Raw genomic sequence first — 22270 nt, 5'->3', positions numbered from 1 at the left:
GAAGACATCATACTGTTGTGGAATAGGGAATGTGTAAAACCCAAAGTAGACTTAATCGCAAAACATCAAGCTTGCGGGAAGTTCCCATTTGCTCTTCAGGTTCTCAACAAGGGGAAACTTTGATATTCCAAAACTCCAGATACACTTGCAAAAATTAAAATTGTAGTCAAAGGGGACTATGATCTTTGAATCTTACCCAACTTGGTAAATAACAGAAGAGACTTTTAGAAATGAGGGTATTAGGTTAAACAGCATGGGATGTTGTCTGGAATGGTGCCAATTAACATAGAGGTCTTCAGTGGGTCAGGAAAGGGCTCAGGACCTCAGGGTTCTCATGTTTTAGATGGTCTCCAGATTATAGAGGTAAAATAGGAAAACTTTGTTACAACATTATTTTGTTTCAGTATTCAGTAGAAAGAGGAAAGACAAGGATATACACACAAGGAGGGAGGGAAGGAGGGGAGAGAGAGAGAGAGAGAGAGAGAGAGAGAGAGAGAGAGAGCATCTGTTAAAGTTTAAATTATTCAATTGGATGGATAAAGCTTGAATTAAAAAATAGTCACCCATTTTAACACCCCAGATTCTTACTTCTCTACTGCCTTTAACACCGTCAATCCAGCAAGAATTTGGTGGATTTAAACTAATTTCCCCCTTTATATGAGTATCAAAGCCCTCCATATTCGGGAACATCTGCTTTCCAATGTACCCTTATGACCCATACCACTTGAAATTAGTCCCAAGAGGCTTTCCTAAGTAATCTATTGTCCCCATTGCAACTTCAAACTGACATTTTCACTCAAGAGTTCCTTAACTATAGCAAGTCAATATTTCCTGCCTCCCCAGTCCATTCTTCGTGCATATCCCCCCATCTCTCTTTATTTACTTACTAGACTGAGCCAGAAACCCTGGGAGCCTTTTCTCTCTTGCGTCCACATGGGCATCATTGCTGTGTCACTTTAGCGGTACCCATGATGTCCTCAAAACTTCTAATTCTTTCCGTTTCCATCAGTGCCTTAGCTCAGTCCTCACTGATTCTACTGGACTACTGTGTTTCCTCCCTTCATACTCTTCCTGTCCCTACCCAAGCATCCTTCTTACCATTGCCAGCTCCAATATAAAGTCCTTCAAATAAAGTTCTTCAAATACCATGAGAGATGAGGTATGTAAATGGCCAAGATGCTAGAAAAACTGGTTGGGGCCTGGGTGGAAGTAGAGGGTATGAGGGTAGTTTATCTCAGTCAAAAGTATACAAAGATAATTCCAAATCTCTAAGCTGCCCATGACTATGAAATATGCAAAGAAGAATTTAGGTAAATTAAAATGGGACGTGGGATAAAATGCATCTGGCAACCAAAGCATTCAGTTAAATTTTCTATAAATAAAAAATTATCTGTAAACCATAGGCTATATTAATTAAAAAATAAAAATATTAAGACTGGACTACCACCATTTCAAACAGGTACAAAATTATGTACATATAACATTTTACTTTCAGATAACCGTAGCAGTTTGAGATTCATGTTTAAGGTTCACAGGACTGAAGGACGTGCATTGGCTCAATCATATTAAACTCTAACTTGCTGATAAGCTGTCTTGCTCTAAATTGCAAGTTTCATAAGCACTAAAAATTGGCTGACCTACTTCACCATGGTAATTGAAAGGGATTATTACTGACAATTAGCAAGCAAGCAATAGTAATAGATAATTTACTTTCCAAATATTTTGCAAGCAAGCACATTTTTTTAAAAAAAGAGAAAACACATTAGACAGTTGTTTCTTGGCAAATTACAATGCATCTTTTATTTCTTGACAAATAATTCATACTGCAATATTTTTTTACAGCCTGTAATTTGACTGTGGCTGCTGAATTTGTTATGTCTGAAGACACTTTGTCAAGTCAAGTGTTCAGCACAACATATGAGAAATGAACCACACAGCCCTTCTTGTAACTGACAGTCCCATGGCCATGCTCTGGACAAAACTCATGGAGAGAACTGTTCTAACCAGGATTGGTCATCCAGGAAAGCTGTGTCATTTTCAGAGCAAATATTAAAACTTTTTCAGTTTTAGGAATTCTGTTATAACCTTTCTAAGATGCAAAGTCTCGGTTTTAAGCTTAATAAAAATATAATAAGGTTCATCTCCATGTGTTCTTCCTACACAACGGATCAAATTCACTCTTGTCACCAGATGCTAAAAGGCATGGAAGATTCCAGAGCTTCACATACATTATTAGATAACATAAAAAAAAACTCTTTTGAGATTAAGATAATCCATGTTAATCATATCTTATTTCTGGTGAACTGCCATTGACCGAAACTTAATTATCCTCCAACTGCAATGTTTGTCATAACAGCTTCTATGATTTCTTTTGCTTTCTCTTAAGATTAACCTTAAAGCAAAACATATACTGGATACCAGTAAAAATTTGATAAATTTAGTCATCTTTGAGTTTTCTCGTGAAAGGTCCCACATAATGGGTTCCTGAATGTCAATAAATCATTTTCTTGTCATCAAGAAAATACATTATTTCCTCTATAGACAAGCTGCAAACAGTTGTATGTCAGGTGGTCCTCTGTATCTATCCGCAATTAAACCAAATTCATGGACTGTTTTCTCTACAGCAAGGCTCGAAATGGTGTGGCTTCCTATACCAAGCATGATTGTTCCTGTCTATTTGTGTACCATTTATAGTGTAGTAGGGGTCCTATATGTTATAGATATGTGTAAGCTATATGCAAACATGACACAACTTTATATAAAGCATCCCAGAGTTTGGAATCTGCAGAGGTTCAAGAGTCTACTTTCTTTGAATTCCAAGGGATAACACTCTGCGAATCTAAAACTCTGGAAACACTGTGTTGCCCATCTAACAGGTCTAGACTGTTCTAAGTTATTAAACTGTGTTAACATGGGGAAACTCCCCAAAACTGTTGTGTGGATGAATGCGTGATTGAATAAATATCCTCTTCTCTATTATTCTCCTTCCAAGACCTGTTTTTAAGCTCATCTCTATTGCTGTCACATGCATAAAAAAAGCAACGCATCCTGTAGTTCAATTTTATGAATCCTCTCACCCATCCGATTTTTGGCTTTCTGTTTAAAGACTTCTCAGTAAATGTGTGCAGAACTTACAACAGGGCTGCTAATAAGCTACTTCCACTCTCAATAATAGTTTATTGTGCCCCTAAAATTGAACAATAGTCTTGAGTGACTTGCTTTGTCCTATCATCTAGCTGATCTTGCACAAGGCTGCAATTCAGTTCCCAGGACTCAAACCAGGAAGTTTATAACTGCTTGTAACTCCAGCTCCAGAGGATCTGACACCCGCTTCTGATTCCCGTGGGCACCTGCATTCAAGAGAGTATGTACTACATACAGAAACAGACATAATTAAAAATAAAATAATCTTTTCTTAAAAAATATGGCAAAATATTTGAATTGTTACTTATCCAAACATTAGGAGATCTATCCAAAACAAGGAGATAATAAACACAAAAAACTGTTACCTTTTTTGACTACTAGGAAAAATGCAAATCAAAACCACATAGGCACACACACATAGAATGGCTGGGGTAAAACAAAAAGACAGTACTAAATGTTGGCAAAAATATGGAGAATTTGGAACCCTTGTACAGCTATGAGGAAAGTAAACTATTCAGCAACGTTGGAAATAGTTTGTCAGGTCTGCGAGGTGTTGAATTTTCTAACCCAGTGGCCCAGCAACTTTACTCATAGGTATATGTTCAATCGAATCTAAAACATGTATCCCCACAAGAACATGTACTTGAAAACCAATAGCAGCCATTATTTGTTGATAGTCAATAAAATAGAAGCAAAATTCAAATGCTACTGGTAAGAGAATAAATGTGGTAAATCTATAGAAGGAATCGATACTTGACAGTAAGGAAAACATATCCGCTGATACACACTTCAGCATGGATGAGACTCGAAGACACTGAAGATTGTCTCAAAAGTCAATATACGATGCAATTTCACCTGTAAGAAATGTATAGAATTACTAAATCTGTAGAGATAGAAGTGTGTTCCTATTTGCTCATAGTTCTGGGAGGGATTGTAGTGAACTCTGAAATGTAACTGCTAATGAGATAGGGATGGTTCAGGGGGATATTCTGAAGTTGATAGTGGTGAGAATTATGAAACTATGTGAATATATCAAAAGCCATTTAAAATAGTGTTCTTAAAACATGTGAGTGTAGTAAGGGGGAAATGTGCTGCAGCAGGCGTGTCTAGATATTACAAGACTACTTATAGGAGTTGGTTCTCTCCTTCCATCATGTCAGCTCTAGAGATAGGGATCAAACTCAGTATGTCAGGCTTGGTCACAAATGCCTTTACCCACTAAGCAGTCTTGTCAACCCAAAACTGTATACTTTAAATGAATAAAAATACCTTGCTAACAAAAAAATTACTAGGTAATGGGCACATTCTGTAGTTTATGATCTACACTTTGAAATGCATTCATCAAAATTTTATAGCTGTGCGTATAATAATATGTACTATAAGTCCACAACTGATAACATTTAAAATCTATCTATCGGTGAGTAAGACCATAAAATAAGTAGACTATTGCCTCAGTTTTGGCTCCCAGATCAAAATCAAAATAACATTCAGAAGATACAGAGCAAAATTCTAAGAGCTTGATAATAAAATCAAAGTAGTGTATATGCTTTAAAATATATTATTAAAATATATAAGATATATAAATATTATAATCATATATAATATTTGTATTATATTGTATGTATCTATAGCATAGAGGAAGGAGAGAACCAAGTTAGTTTTTGATCTGCAGACATGCCTGCTGTGGCACATTTTGGCACAGATATAAATACACATTCAGAGGGAGGGGTTAGGGGGCTGATGGACAGGAATCCAGGAAAGGGAATAACATTTGAAATGTAAATAAGAAATACCCAATTTAATAAAAATTAAAGAAAAAATCGGGAGGGGAAATCGTCTTGTCACAGGGGTCAGTGTTGTGAATTTTCAAATTAAAGCCTATACTTTGAAAAAAATACACATTCAAATACACAAATAACAAAATAGAAAAAATAAAATATTTTAAATATGTGTGTGTGCATGTGTGTGTGTGTGTGTGTGTTTGCTGGCCTTTGACTACATAACACATGTGTGCAGTGCACACAGAGACTAAAAGAAGGTGGAAATCCCTTGGAACTGAGGTTCAGATGTGAACTGCCGCTCAGAGGCTGAGGAACTGAACCCTGGTCCTCCGGAAGAGCCAATACACTTAACTGAAGAATCATCTCTCCAGCCCCATATTAAAATCTTTTGAAAATGTTTTTTAAAGCAAAGAACATGGGATATTATATCTGTTGGGTGAGTAGCAGGATGAAGGGGCTGTCAAGCAGAAGGCAGTCAGAGTGTTTTCCCACCCTGCAAACCTACAGGACAAATACAGGACAAAGCATCAATGAGGAAATCAGATCGGGTAGAAATGTCTTGGCTTTACAACAAATCATTTTTGTTTGATTTCTGGAACTTAATGAGAAGTGACTTGATCGGAAAACCCAGAACTTTAAAATGTTCACGTTCTAGAAAATAATGAGCATTCTTCAGTTTCTTAAAAATTCAAATGTTGCATGCTCAGTTCAAATGTTCTGTGTAGGTACCTACACAAACATACATATAGCACACAAAGAAATCCTTTCTTACCCTTGTTTCTCTCTCTCTGTCTCTCTGTCTCTCTGTCTCTCTCTCCCTCCCTCCCTCCCTCCTCCTCCCTCCCTCCCTCCTTCCCCTCCTGTTTTCTTTTGTCTTTGAGACATGGTGCTTCCTTGTAGTCCAGGCTGGTCTCCCTCTCTGCCTCCCAGGGCATTGGTCACTTCTTCCCTTTCCCTCCATTCTAAGGATTCCATGGATGAATGACCCACCCTCCCGTGATGCACCTCTGCACTGCCACTGATTTCTTACATACCTTGAAGTCTGGTTTCTGCCCTGCCACTCAGCTGGGATTCGCTGAAGACTCATCGCCTGCTTTTCAACTTCCTTAATCTAAATTCTTTTATTATCAATATTTTCAAATGGGCAGATAACATTGCAGTGATCTGTCGGTCTCCTCTGCTCATAATTATCAAGATTTAGGCATGTTTGCTCCCCTTAACTTCTCACCTACTTTCCTTTGCAGAATTGCTTCAAAACGAATCCAGTGTGTCATTTCACAGCTGTACACTTCAGTAAAAATTTCAAAATAAATATGGACATTTTCTTCTATAATTATAGTGTCATTATTATACCTAATGAAGTTTACAATTACCCCTTAATAAAATCTAGTGCTGAATGCAGTAATGAAATACTCCAATTATTTCAAAAATGTAGTTTTGTAATTATTTTGTCTGAATCAGGCAGGATCCAAATAAAGTCTACATGTGACATTTCTTGATAAGTCAACTGTGTCTCATACCCACAGGCCTCCCCATCCCACATCCTCTTTTCCCTCGTTCAGTAGCTGACCTGCTAAGAAAACTGTTTGAATGTATTTTAAGAACAGCCCGGACTCTGGATTTGTGTCTGTTTGCTTTCTTCTGGTGTCTTTTTGTTTATTCCAATTTTCATAGTGGTTACTGTCCATTCATAGTGGTAACCTGGGTCTCAGGGTTTAGATTCAAGTGTTTTCATGACACTTTAGAGGTAGCACGTTGTACTTCCAACCAAATCACCCAGAGGGACACAATGTCTTCAGTCCCATTCGCAGGATGGTTCAGCGTTGGCAGTAGTTCAGGAGTTGATAGCATCACTTCTCCATCAACTTTCCTTTTTCTTTTTTAACACAGACATTTTGTGTTTGTACATGAAGATGGCACACACAAGCTGCTCCATGCATACGGAGGTGAGAAGACAAGGTGCAGGAGTCAGTTCACCCCATATCAGTTCTGGGGATTGAACTCGGGTGGTCAGACTTTTGGTCAAGTGTCTTTGTCTTTGAGCCATCTCACCCCCCTTCCATCAACAGTTCATCTAAAACTTTCTCTGTGGTTGGATTTCCCTGAACTGGTTTCCCTCGTTAGAGTTTGGACAGCGTAATTTTCTAGTTATGACCTCTTCTGCATGTTGGTAGAGTTTATCATAAATACAAGGTCCCCCTCCCTCATTAATAGACCTATTTGACTACTCTACAGTCTTGTTGTCTTCCTCCTAACTGCCGGTCTTCATAACTAACTACGCTCAGTGGTCCTTCCTAAGGGGCTCCTTCCACCCCTCACTTCGGAGCACCATTTCTTTCCCACCTGTTTTAGAAGATCACTCTTGTATCTATAAGGAAGCACTTAATACTTTTAATCAACTGCACTCATTTCTACTGTTTAAACTACCAACTCTACTATGTTGCTGGGTGGTCTTGAAGTTATCGCAATCCTCCTGCTTCAACTCCCACCTGTGCTAAGATCACAAGGCAACACCACATCCAGCATTACTGTTGTTTTTGTTGTTGTTTTTTTTTTTTTTTTTTTCCGTGCTCAAATTGCCCGCTTTTGCCATTTGGAAGATAATTCTTATTGGTTACTGGGCCATCTGATAGAGAATTTTTTTTCCAATTAAGGAATATCTCAGGTAAAGATAGACTTACAAAAAATTAGGTCTCAGTAACTTCTTTCTTGCTGTTTTTAAGGGACAAGATTTGTTTGTTTTGTTTTTGGTTTTTTTTTTCTCTATGAAAATTAAATCCCTTTTAGTGGTAATTGGCACTAAGACAGATACACACACACACACACACACACACACACACACACGCATGCACACACACACACACACACACACACACACACACACACACACTCAACACATTTGTTGTAAAAGGTGAAAAATGTATGCAATCTGGGGAAGAAACCAGATTATTTAAGTGTGTTTCTTTTGGGTAAGGTAAATGTTCAGAATTGAGTCATCATCCTGGTAGATCTTTTCTTTGAGAAGTATGAAGTGTCCTCCCCCATCTCTTTTGATTAATTTGGGTGAATCTATTTTGTTAGATATCAGCTTACTTCTTGTATCCATTTTCTAGAAAAATCTTTTCCAGCTCTGTACTCTGAGGTAATATCTTTGATGTTGGTATGTGTTTTTTTATGCAGATGAATCTTGTTTTCACAATGATGGATCCTGTTTTCACATTAATTTTATTAGCCTTTTTTATTGGGGAACTGAGCCTAATAATGTTGTGAGTTATTAATGACCAATGATTGTTAATTCCTGTTACTTTGATGTTGATGTTGATGGTGGTGGTAGTGGTGGTGGCGGTGGCGGTGGGGGGGTGTGTGTGTGTGTGTGTGTGTGTGTGTGTGTGTGTGTGTGTGTATGTATTTCCTTTATTTATTTCCTGTGTTTTCTTGGATGTAATTAACTTCCTTGGGTTGGAGTTTTCCTTTTAGTATCTTCTGTAGGACTGGATTTGTGGGTAAATAATTTTTAAATTTGATTTTGCCATGAAATATGCTATTTTCTCTGTTTATGGTGATTGAATGTTTTGCTGGGTACAGTAGATTGGGCTGGTATCTGTGGCCTCTTAGAGTCTGCAAGACTACTGATGCCAAGCCATTCTGCCTTTTAGAGTCACTATTGAGAAATCAGTGTAATTCTTTTAATGTTTCTTGGCCTTGCAACTTTTACTGTTCTTTTTTATTATCTATAAATTTTGTGTTTTGATTATTATGTGGTCAGGAGACATTTTCTTCTCTGATCCAACTTATTTGGAGTTCTTTAAGCTTCTTGTATGTTTACAAAGATCTTTTCTTTAGGTTAGGGAAATTTTTTCCTATGATTTTGTTGAAAATATTTTCTGGGCCTTTGAACTGGGAATCTTCTCCTTCTCTACTTCTATTATTCTTAGGTTTGTTGTTTTCATAGTGTCCCAAATTTCCTGGATGTTTGGTGTTAGGAAGTTTTAGATTTAACACTTCTTTTACTGATAAATCAATTTCTTCTATACCTGATATTCTGTCTTCTGTCTCGTGTATTCCATTGGTAATGTGTCTGCAGTTCCTGTTCACTTACCCAGATTTCCCATCTCTAGGGATTTCTCAGTTTGTGTTTTCTTTATGACTTTGAATTCCATTTTCATGTCTTGAACAGTTTTATTTGTTTCCCTGTTTGTTTGTATTTTCCTACCTTTCTTTAAGAGATTTATTCATTCCTTCTTCTTCTTTTTTTTTTTTTTGAGCTGAGGACTGAGCCGAGGACTTTGCGCTTGCTAGGCAAGCGCTCTACCACTGAGCTAAATCCCCAACCCCTATTCATTCCTTCTTTAAGGGCCTCTATCATCTTCATAAGACTGTACTTAAGGTCATTTTTGGGTGCTTCCTTTGTGTTGGAATATAGCTGGCTCTGGTGGTGCCATACTCCTTGGCTGTTGTTGATTTTGTTCTTATGCTGGTCTCTAGTTATCTGGATTTGGACTTTTTATGGGTTTAGAAGTTGATTTCTGAGTTTGTTTGTTAGATGGGTATTTTTGAATGTTTCCCCCTTTGTTTCTGCTTTCTTTTTGGTCTTTTGGCCTGAGTAGCCTGGTCTTCTGGTGACTAGCGAGTCTTCAGGTCCAGTAGAGTGTCTCCACTAAGGTTTTGTGGCCTGCATGATCTCTGTGGTTTTGGTTCTTGCTTCTTGGGGTCAGAGTACCTGTGTGACTTCTGGGGTTCTGGGTACCTGCTTGGTCTCTGGAGTTTCTAGTGCTGAATATACTTCATTAAAGTAGAAGTCTTCTGGGGTCCCATAAAGTAGAAGTCTAGTGGGCTAGACTATGTGGGCTAGAATATGAAGCCCAGTGGGGGGGTGGTGCAGAAAATAACTCATTTTGGGGGGAAAAAAACAGATTACATGAGTTTACATTTTCTTTCCAATTAAAATACAAACACAAATTAAAAGATTTGTTTGTTAATGTTTTGTTTTGACAAATTAATTCTACAACTGTTTTTGCTTACGTGTATATGAATACAGATGTCTGATAAAGCCAAAGGTGTCACATCCCTCTGGAGCTGGAATTCTGTATGATTGTAAAACCCTTGATGTAGGCACTATAAATGGAACTTGGGTCCTACACAAGAGTGAAACTTGTTCTTTGCCTCTGAATCATCTCTTCAGCCTTTTCTTTTTCTTCTTTGAGTTTTACAGGTGAATTTCTTTCACATTGAAAATCTTGATTCCTAACAATAGTAACAAAATCAATTACTTGATTTATCCTGCCATAGCACAAAATAATTTATAGTAGCACAACTATTACCATTGCTATTAAGTTTATTTCTTTTTATTTTGTGTACAATGTTTTGCCTGCATGTATGCCTGTGTACCACATGCATATGTGCCTAAGAAAGCCCCAGGAGATTCTTTAGAATTGGGGTTACAGATGGTTATGAACTACCATGTAGGTGATAGGAATAGATGCTTGGTCATCTGAAAGGAAAACCAGTGCTCTTAAATGCTGAGCCATTTCTCCAGCCCCCCAAACTCTATTTGTTTCACTAAAAATAATTATAAAATAATAAAGTCTTTCTTAAACAGCTTAAAATAACTTTTTATAGTTATTTTATTTTTAAAAGTACAAATTTAAAGTAAAGTTTATTTTTAAAGGATAATGGAAGCTTTATGCATTTTCTAATAAAATCAATGTTAAAGTTTTAGAATTAAACAGTGAATTTACATTAAAACCTGAAATGTCAGAAGCCTGAAATCAAGGACAGTTGGACCATGTTTTCTTTGATGTCACTATTAGACAGGGTTCTTCCATGTTATTCATCAGTTTTCCTTGGGCAGTCTATTTCTATTCACTCCCGAGAGAGAGAGAGAGAGCAACAACAGAGCAAAGTAATTATTGCATGCACACCCACAATGGGAAGTAGTGAAGTGAAAACCTTCTTACAGGATCACAGGTGTGGAGCACAGGTGAGGAACACAGGTGAGGAGCACAGGTGAAGAGCATAGGTGAGGAGCAGAGATGAGGAGCAGGTAAGGAGCTGCTAAGGAGCAGAGGTGAGGAACTCCTTGCAGGAGAAACTCAGTCACCCGCATCATCACGCCCCATCCCAGCACAGATGGTAACTATGAACACCACGCTATTGTGTTTGGGGCTGCAGTCCAGCCAAAGTTGGGCACAGTCTTTGGGGAGGCAAAGCACAGGAAGTTAGGCTGTACTTATCCCACTCCACCGCTGTGAGAAAGCCGAAGCCAATATTTCCTGACCTCTTGGCTTCCAGTTGCGACTGAAGAACTGCACAGAGATGTCAGGGACAAAGTGTTGGGGTTCGTGGGCCTGCAACGAGGTCCAAACTCTTGGACATCTAGGCACTGCTGGGAGTTGCTGAAGAGCCTAACACAAAAAAGGTCTGGGTGGGGACTGGGGAGAGCGGAGCTTTGGCTTAGCTCAGCAGCTATCGGATCGTCCTTAACTTGGCAAAGCATATCTGGGGGTGCCGGATGGGCCATGGGCCTTCTATGTGGGATTTAGGCAGTGGCTGTAGACGAAGGCCTTCTCCATGCTCCCCATGGTGGTTCTTTATGAAAGACAGTCTGTATTTATCCATACTATTTATTGACTGTTCATTGTGGAAAATGGATGCATACAAACTTCTCAGGGTGGACAAGAGATTAAATACCTTTTGCAGGGAAGAATGTTTAGGAAGGGGAGCTTATTGGCTAGACCTTCAGGGCCTATAGGTACCTCATTAGGATGGATAGCTCTCTTTTGGGCCTATGTGATTACAGATCACCTTTCCTTATATGGGAAGTGTGGTATATGCTCCAGACCAGGAGTCTGGCAAGGAGTAAGAAGTCACCTACCATCTCAGGTGTGTACCCCAAGTTTCCAGGGACTCAGACCATTCTACCTTACCAAGTTTCCTGATGGGCCCCATAAATGTGCAGCTTGCTTCACCCCCAAAGAATCTCTTCCTGTCAGCAATTATTTACTGCTTAAGGAAGAAAGGGTTTATGCTGACCCACAGTTTGAGACAGGAAGTCCATCATAGTGGCTAATCATGGCAGCAGGGACTTGAGGCATCTGGCTATATTGCATCAACAGTCAAGAGGGAGAAAACAAAGATTGATTAATTTACTTTTCTTTCCATTTTTATTCAATCTAGGGCCCTAGATCATACACAACGGTGATATCTACATTCTTTCCACCCCATTTTTCTAATCTAGAAAATCCTTTACAGATATGCTCCATGTTTTGTTTCTTTCATGATTCTAGATCATATCAAGATAAAAATCAATGTAGCCTCTCCCTGCTTATGATTCTACTCTATACGTACTTTCAGCATTGCTGGGGATACTCAGATGAAAGACACCCTTCATTAAAGAGATTTTATACCATATCGAATATAGGAAGACTACCACCCTGAGACTTTCCCATCACAAAATCAACCTGAGATAGCTCAGTCTGAGTTGCACGTCCTACCATCCACAGCAGGGACCAAGTTCCTCTCAGACTTATCTTTGGTTCTTCCACCCCTGTTCAGTTGTTAATCTGTTATGTCACTGGGGAGTTACATGGTAATCCATTAATATGTTTGTGGCATTATTGGTGGTATCCTGGCTGAGTGGTTACTTACAGAAGCAGGGTGACCCTGATGTCTTCATCTCCATAAGAGTCCACCCTAGCACAAAAACTGCACCATAGGTGTCTCTCACATAACTTGTAAGTGACTGTTTCACCAAAGTCCACTCTGTTCTTTATCCACTTGGACTCATGAAATCATGTTCTTGCTTTGTTGTCCTATGTGGAACAAATAGAAACTTCAGTGTGACTCCACAGGAAAAGTAGCAGATTTCTCACTCTTGGATTAGAAGTTTTCCTACTTCAGTAGGACCTCATCTTAGCTCATTGCCTTTCAAAATTATGTACTAATAATGTTATATCATGAGACACTTTACTTCACAGACTCATTGTAACTTATAAAAGGAATTCCACTCAACCAATAATACTAGATGTTAGTGAGAATCATCAAGATGAATAAAACTAAAAAGGGAATAAACACAATATGGTGGCAGTAGCAATAGGAAATGGTATATGACTCAAGTCTGAATGCATTTTAATGTCTTTTTTTCTGAAATCATGGATAAAGGAGGTTTATTTATTCTATCTCTCTTGGTGGCAAGGCTAATGGGAAATTTTAAGTTCTGTTTTTTGAAACAAAGATCAAATAATAGATATTCTGAGGTAATCAAAATTTGGTATTTTTGCTTAACTTCAATATGCTTATGAGTCACACATATTGAAATGAGTAGACAGGTGAATACACAAAAGGAGGCTCCGGAGGAAACTTGAAATATACAGGAGTTTGGGGAGTAGGATATGATATCGAAAGTCACAAGACTGTAGGAGACCCCAGAGAGTAGAGGCAATGAATTGATCATAAGTAACGCCAAAGTTTGGAGACCAGACAAATAGTGGTTTCACATAGAATAGTAAGAAATATAGGCCCATGAGGTGAAAAAAGTATGAAGAGAGATCATTCTGAGTATTAACAACTAAGTATTTAAAGTATGATGGGTAATTCAAATATAATATTAAACATGCTAAAAATAATAAATAACAAAATATGTTGATGGGAATTCCACAGTGAATAAGTGAATAAATGTGGTAGAATTTCCCCCTAATAAATAAATAAACATTACAAGGGATTAATCACTGGGCAAGTAGGTGGGACTTCTGGGGCAGGAGGAGGAAGAAGAAAGACAGGAGAAAGGGAAGGAAGGCCCTTTTGACTGTGGAGAGCTAGGGAAGCAGGTGGAATGTAGGTAGCCGGAGACTGTCAGTTCCAGTGGGATGGATCCATGACTGGAGGATTTTTAACAGAGATTAGTTTACAAAATTAGGGTGCTAGCTTCTGTGCCCAGCGATTGCCTGTTGATTCTAAACTTTGATTGTGTGGTATTTTCCTTCAAGTGACGACTCAACTGGGTTCCAGATAAAGGTACTGTGACAGAGCATGATGTCCTAGAGTGCACCCCAGCCAGCCACCAAAATTTAGAAGTGCAGGGAATGCAGGGTAACAGCCAGCTATGGGGACTTAGTGAGCCAGAAAGGAGAGAACAATTTTTGGAGCTCTGGGTCAGAGTCTGCCAGGCTGAGAACATGTCAGCCTGTCTGTCTGTGCCTAGCAGGCGTTAGCAGGGGATGATGTTTTTATATTTCACACAGCAGGTGGCAATCTAATGTATGAAGCAAGAGTCGAACAGAAACTCAAGATTCTCATCCTATGAGTTAGAAATTTGGTTAGAAATTTAGAAATTTAATGAACAAAGCAGAGATGAGTCTCATGATGGCTCAAGCACAGGAACCTTGTCCACTTGGAGGCTCTGAGTTCCCCCGCTGTGATAAATACAGGCTGCTCTGAGTGACAGAGAGCCAGAGAATGGAAGCTGCCTACTTCTCTGGGCAGATGTTGATTGGCATATGATTTAATTCAAAGGCTTGTTTATTTGCTTTTAGGGTAGATTAACATACAGATTTTGTCCGAGTCACGTAGGGGATTTCACCCGTGATTCAGAACTAGTAAAGGGAAAAAATATACTCATTGACTCTAAACAGAGAGCAATGATAATTGCCTGCTATGAACAGGTATTAATAAAATAGAAGTCTATAGGTCCAGACAGAGAGCATAGCAGATAGATAGTATAATATAATCTGCAGGATATTCATATTCTTTGTTCCTGGGCTCCATGAGAATTTTGGGTTAATATTCTGGCATGACAAGTTAGAACGGGCCTAAGAGTAGGCTCATACAGAATTTGTTTAGTTTACTTAATTTGTTTTTAATATCAAAATGAATATGGTTATGAGTTTCGTGGTTGCCTTATCATTCCTCTGGAAGAGAGGGCAAGCAAGCTACAAGTTTTCCTGGTTGCCAACTGAAGAATATGCTGATTTGGGAGAAAGCTTTTGTCTTTGCATATTTGGAAAAGGTGATTAGTGTCAACACATCTTCCAGAGTTATATGAATCAGATTTGATAGAGGCAGACCCCCTGAAGAATTAGATAAAAAAAAAAAGTCCTTTGTGCCATCCCTCACATGACATGAATGAAGACTTATGATTGGAGCAAAATTTCATCCTAACTAGTCTAAACACCCTTCACAGACTAATATGATCCATGCAGATATTTTGATGGTAGTAAAATTTTGTTTTGAGATATATAGATTACAGAACATACAGCTTTGGTGAGTTTCTTCAGTAGGCATGCTGAACTGACCTGCTTAAACTCCTGATCTCATGGACTTTCAACTGGATCCAGTCAGGACACAAACATCAGAGACTCTAACAATCACCTCTGAAGGCCAACCATCTCCCTCATTTTTCCTCCCCTCCTCCCCTTCAAGATATCTCAATGCCAATATTCAGCAGGAAGAAGTTATGAAGCGTCATTGTCCCAGTTTCCTAGTTTTGGGGGCTAGAGGTGATTATTCTGTGGTCTTTCTGGGGAATTTAGTAGTGATCAGAATTTCACAGGGAGGATATAGCTAGAATTGATTGTGTAGCCATAAGCTTATTTGGTAGAAATCCTTATATTGATACATAGTTGAAGTTATAATTTCTTACATTAGTGAGGAATTTATTTTGATAACTTTAATTGGTATAAATTTCTCCTAATGATACAATTTTTTTTAAAACAATGCAGAGCTTAGACCCAGACCTTCTATGACTGCCATTACAAATTGATCTGAAATGATTATGCAAGAGTTAAAAGTTAGATAGCAAATTCTTGGCTCTGAATTGCTAGGGTGGTTGCACGATATTTTATTTAGAAATAGCTGAGAGTAGTTAATGGACAACAGTCCAGATTGCTTTACATAGATATAGTTTTCAAAAATGTCAGAAATCCACAGGATGTGACATTTAATGTTATTTATTCACTCTTTGTTGAGACACATTTGCTCCTAACAGCACCCCATTTGTGGATTCAAAGAAAAAAACTGAGCATCCCCACCTCGGTGAGGTTGTACATTGTGATAATAAGGTAGCCATTGGGCAGAAATTGCCTGCTTCTTCTACAGACTTATACTGTTCATGAGAGGACACAAGTTACAGGACAGGACAGCTTAGTTCTGAGACAGAATAAGCTAGTCCTTAATATTTCCTGTTTCAAAGGTCTGTCCAATGATCCTGGGCCAGAAGGCTGAAGACTGGTGCTCCAACAGGGACTATGCAGATAGGCAGCTGTCTCTAAAATCTGTCTCAGTTCTGGCTGTGTTAGGCTTCCTCTATTTTCAAATAATATTAGCTATTCTCGAATTTCTGATGGGGTTGAAGACTAGTTAAAGTGTCATAGCCAACCTAGGCTATTTAGCATTGGGAGAACATATTTGAGAAGATAGTTTACAGATAATATACAAGCTAAACCAGGACATAACGGATATGGGATTATAATCCTGTTTTAAGTTCGGATAGATAACAGAGTGTGTTATACATTATAAATTACAAAATGCTAATAGTTGTGCTCAATTTATATTTGAGAGAGAAGGTTTTCTTTTTTTCTTTTTGTTTTGTTTTTGTTTTTGACAGAAAAGGTTAAATGTGGTAGAATTTTCCCTTAATAGAGAAAGGATTGAAAGAGCTGAAGGAGCTTGCAACCCCATAAGAACAACAATGCCAACCAACAAGAGCTCCCAGGGACTAAACCACTACCCAAAGACTATACATGGACTGACCCATGGCTGCAGCTGCATATGTAGCAGAGGATGGCCTTGTTGGGCACTAAAGGAAAGAGAAGCCCTTGTTCTTGCCAACGTTGGACCCCCAGTGTAGGGGAATGTTGGGGTTACGGGAAATGGGTGTGGATGGGGAGGGGAACACCCTTATAAAAGAAGGGGAGCAGAGGGCAGAGGGGGCAGAGGGAAGGCAGGAGAAAGGGCAAGGCCCCTTTGGATTGCAGAGAGCCAGGGAGGCAGACAGAATGTAAGAAACCAGAGGCTGATGTTTTGTGTGGTAGATCATCTAGGAATCACCAACAGAGGATTTTTAACATAGATTAGTTTACAAAACTCGGATGCTAGGTTCTGCACCCAACTATTGTGCTACCCGTTGATTCTAAAGTATGATTGTGTGGGGTTTTCCCTCAAGTGGCGACTCAACTGGGTTCGAGCAAGGTGCGGTGGCACAGTATGGTGTCCAAGAGTGCACCCTAGCCAGCCACAAGAATTTGGAAGCACGGGCATGAGTGGCAACAGCAAGCTGCGGGAACTTAGTGAGCCAGGAGGAGAGAGCGATTTTGGAGCTCTGGGTCTGAGAAGTAAGATCAAAACTTCACAATAGAAGGCTCGTAAGGGGAGAAAAGGAGACGAATCAGATACAGTGCACACAAATTGTCTTACGGGGCGAAGTCCCGCTGAATCTAAGTGAAGGAATAGGAACTTAGGTGGAATGAAAGGCAGGTTGAAGGAATAATTCTTCAGAGCCAATGCAAGGGATGATGATAATCAGGTGGGGACACCTACAGATGTAACTAAATAGAAGATGAGGAGATAAGCTCTAAGAAGGCCCGAGTCTACACCGCCCCCATCTCCTGTGGTAATGGAAAGGGCAAGATATTCACGCGAATTTAGATGTAGGCGAACTTGCAGTTTGCTCAATGCAAGCAGGTGAATTCCTTCTATTTTGGTTTCTCAAAAAATAAGAATCATGAGCATTAGCTGAAAATAAGGCCTTCAAATCAAGGCCAAGATGGAGAGTTTAAATAGTACTGTGGAGATTTTTTAAAAACTCTATTACTTATTACTGTTTGCACTCCCCATACTTATGTCTATAACAAATGTTAAGACTTTGAAATGTTCTACTGTGAAAGTTCATTTCGGAGTTTCCTTTAGGCAGTAAGGTAAGCATTGCAACAAGGATGATGCATTTCATCACACAAAATTTAAATGTTGCTTCTGAGCGCTTAAAAAGCAAATACTCATTATAGACATGCTAGGCTTTAACCTAAACTTTTTAATAAAGCCGTGATAATTGTTCCAGCCATAAAATGCTCTATTTCAAAATAGCTTACCTCATTTCTATTCATCTTGGGGTAACTTACTATAGTAAATAAATAAAGCAGGGAAGATTAAAAAAATAAGCATTGGGAAAACCTTATTCCACAAAATTTGCTCATAGAGGCAAACAATGGAAGAAATTGTCATTCATTTTTCTGTAGGAAAACATATCAACTGGTAAATAAAGAATCTTGTATCACATCCATCCCAATGACATAGTATCAATTTGTATAGACATTTGTTAATCTTATCCTTGATGGCTTCCTGCAGTCAAGCTAAACGTGTGTGTATGCAAATGCACTTACGTGTGTGTGTGTGTGTGTGTGTGTGTGTGTGTGTGTGTTTTAGTATGTGTTTTCTTCCAAACAAAGGGTAATAGAAAGTTAGAAATTCTAACACTGAGGAGCCCAGGCATGGTAAAATCACACATTGAGAGTATGGACACACAGTTAATATGGTATATTAAACAAACTTACGAAGGTTCAGTGGGGTCATGCACCCTGCAGAATACATTCCTAAGTGCTAGACACTGGGATAGAGAATGCTGAGTGCCAACAGGAATGCATGCATAGGACAGTGACTAGACTTCAGGTACATTGAAACCTACGAGATACTATATGGCTCCTACTTGTACAGTGTTTTTAACTTTCCTGAATCACCATATTAAAGTCCATATGCTTTGATACACACAATGTGTTCTCACTGTTCTCAGCGTGTTTATACTCTAACAGTATAAAGGTATGTAATGCTCTTTGCAGTTGATATCAAAGAATTTTACAGTGGAAGGGGAGGGATGGGAAATAGCGGACGAATGGGTAATAAGTTGTATTTTCACAATGCAGGAAGTCTTGATTGCTTAGTACAGTCACTCTAGGTAATAATGTTCTGAGAGGACTTTCAACGTTTTCATCATTTGAAATGATATGGTAGCTATGGTGCATGGTCACGTTTATACTCACTTAGACCAATACCCATTATGGACATGTATCCAACTATTACAAAGAACCCAGTATTTCGCATAATTTTTTTGTTTTATGTATTAGCTAAGATAAATTTAAAAGCAACTTCAATATAAACCATTTATATGCAGCAGAATTGGGCAAATCTCTGTGAGTTTGAGGCCAGCCTGGTCTACAGAGAAAGTTCCAGGACAGCTAGGGCTACACAGAGAAATCATATCTTGAAAAGCCAACAAACAAATAAATAAACAAGTAAACAGATAAAGTGTTTATGCCCTATTTATTAAAAAAAAACATAGCATGAAGGATCCTAAGCGCTCATGACAAAAATGAAATCTATTGGATCCAGTGTACCAGCAAGACTCAGTGAAGTAAGGAATAGTGTAGTACATCAAAAGATGAGAGCTGTTTGGAAAGAGGCATATCCTCTGTTTTAAGAATTACAGGGAACTCCTGTCCCATCCACTATCAGCTGAAGTCCTAGTCGGGCCTCGCTCCTAAGCTTGGCAAAAGTGTCCAAGCCTACAAAGACTGAATGATGCATATGGTCCCTGATTGCTGTTTTCCAAAAGTATAGTGGGAAGGATAAGATGGGAATAGAACAGCTGTCAACTCTTGAAAACTGAGTTCCTTCCCTTCACAAACACAGAGCAGGCTGCTTTCACGAACAACCAAAAGGACCTTGGTGTCCTTTCCTGCATGATGAAACTGGACTTTAACAGTGATCACAGCTAGATTGCCAAGAGTTTCTTAACCATTTTGTTGGCTTAGCATGCCATGAGTACTTCCTCCAGACTTCCCAGAAGCATTATATAACCCTCTCCTTTCTTTTCTAGCCACCAAGTCGTCACCTTCTTGATCTGCACTTGCCCTGAGCCCACCACACCTACAAGAACATGCATCCATGCCTGCTCGCAGAAATGAAACAATGTCTTTTTTTAATGAATAAAAAAGGATTAGAGGGAAAATAATATAAAGGAGTTAGAATGTTAGGAGTCACACAACTGGCTTTCTTCATTTATTCTGTATTTACCATCAGAGCTTATGGGTTTGTTTTCATAGATATTCACCAAAAACTTACAAAAAGGTAAATAAAAATAAATTTCTAAAAATGCTAGCCTTTCACATTAACCTCAGTCCTGTTGTAACTTCATGTGCGTGACCTGCTTTTACTCAACCCAGCTCAAATCTATATTGCCTTGCTGTTCACCTTGTTCCCCGTTTACACTCTCTTGATTCTGACACCTGCACAACCACACCCCCATCTGTATGAATCTCAACCTGTTTATCTTTTCTTCATCTTAACCTGCTAACATTTCCCCCTGGTTATCATTGGAAGTATCTCTACCTACTGCCTTTTTCACTCCACTACTAGCATTTCTTTCAGCAAGACTTGACTAAATCACTGTCTGGAGTCCCACACGGTATTAGTTCAGATGGAGTGGCCAAACCTGTGTGGGATAAAGGAAGAGAGACCTAAGCCATGATAGTGTGCTTTAGTTTTCAAAACAGACTTTGTGATAGGGTATTTTCAACTAATATAAGAAATTGAGGGATTTCCACAACAAAATAATTTTATTTCAAGCTGGAACTATTTCCTGTTGAATTACTTTAAGGCTGGGTTATAGCTGGAGTAGGTGGCATAGCCCATAACTCTAGCTACTTAGAAGGCTGAGGCAGGAGGGTCATAAATTCAAGGTCGTTGTGGTTACAGAGTAAGTTGAAGACCGGTCTGGACAATTTAGTGTGACCATGTATCAAAATAAATAGAGCGCGGCCCTATAACTCAGCAGTAAGCACTGGCTCATTACAAGCAAGGCACTGGCTTTAATCCTCCACACAGAAAATAGAGATTGCGTCTGCAGATGGGCGAGTTTGGGAAAGTGTTAATAGTGTACTGACAATGTCAGGGTACTGTGACTCTGGCTAAGTTAGTGATTGTGCTGGAGAAGCAAATCATCAGGAGCTAGCATCCTATCAAAGAAGATGCAGACAGGAAGTCTGACAAAAGGAGTGAGAACACCATCAAAGCTTAAATATCACTAAGAATTATACAGTGCCTGCCTTCAGTTCCCCAAATCAGCCATTGTGAGTGGCTGAACATTAAGTTGTGTCTACAATTTCTCTTTTTCCGTTATTTTAATACAACTTTCAATTATTTTACTATATCTCACACTTAATACTCTGGTAATTGAGTCTAGGCCCAACCCTGTCTTTTCTTTATTGATCAAGTTGAATTGTCCTTGCTTCCTAGGATCCATTCCTTGTACACTCTTCTTCCATATTCTGCTAGGCTCTGTCTGTATGGCCAATGGAACATGACACAAATGATAGGTGTCACTTCCAAGATTAGATTAAGGCATATGTTATGGTCTTTCTTCCAATTAACTTTTTAACACTGCACATAGAGTTTCCCATGGCTAGGTGATTGAGGAATGAAGCAATTGAGCTTGGTCTAAAATATATTCTTCAAGGTTCTCATACAATCCCAGTTAATAGGTAAGTTACCTAGACTTCACTCTGAGAAAACAGTTGCAGAGGGAAATCTCTGAGTGGTGGCTTTCTGAGCAGTGTTTTTTAATTGTTCCTATTACCTGGAAAAGTATGTTTCCAGGATTATAGATATCTTCCAACTCCCCACCTATGTTAAGGATTTGGCGGAGCAATAGGAATTAAGTTTCAGTGGAGAAAGTCAAATCATGGCACAGTATCTATAGACCTCTTTTGATAGGTAGAAAATGAAGATACTTGTTTCATGTAGATGTTCTGCAAAGAAGGACTTCAGAATAATAGGAGAATTTTGAGTCATTAGATAGTTCCGATGATTGTAAAATGCATATGCCAATCAGCCTTCTCTAGTCATTTCTAAGAATGCATGGTATGTTCACTAAGAACAAGAATAAAGGTGTGATATACATGTAACAGCATGAACTTTCTCACCTTGGTGGATTTGGGTACAGCCATTCTAGAATGCCTGATCTACTAAGAACAGACACCAACATGGGGGTGGGAGGCTGGCAGGACATTTCTATTTGCCATATTTCTGTCATTCTGAAACAATGGGTTGATTGAAGGATTGAACAAACTTTTGAAGACTCATTTTTGCTGCCAGATGTGTAGAAAGACCACATGAGGCTGAGGCAGCATCTCCAGGACATGATGATTGTCTAATACCTGGCACACTTCTGTGACAACCAAAAATTGTAAGTCTGGAACTCAAAAACTGATAGTGGCTTCTTTATTTATTAGTCCAGAGATCTTCAAGCTGAAGTATTGCTTCTTCTTTCTATAGTTTGGATTTCACCTGGACTTGAGATTTCA

At 38.8% G+C, this 22270-nt stretch overlaps 1 pseudogene; it reads left to right on the top strand.

The window, feature by feature from the left end:
• Positions 1-10851: 10851 nt before the first annotated feature.
• Positions 10852-19785, top strand: LOC116912052 (annotated as a pseudogene).
• Positions 19786-22270: the final 2485 nt, after the last annotated feature.

The sequence above is a fragment of the Rattus rattus genome, chromosome 11 (genome assembly GCF_011064425.1).
Source record: "Rattus rattus isolate New Zealand chromosome 11, Rrattus_CSIRO_v1, whole genome shotgun sequence".
NCBI classification, from domain to species: domain Eukaryota; kingdom Metazoa; phylum Chordata; class Mammalia; order Rodentia; family Muridae; genus Rattus; species Rattus rattus.
This window is presented reverse-complemented; position numbering and strand designations above follow the sequence as displayed.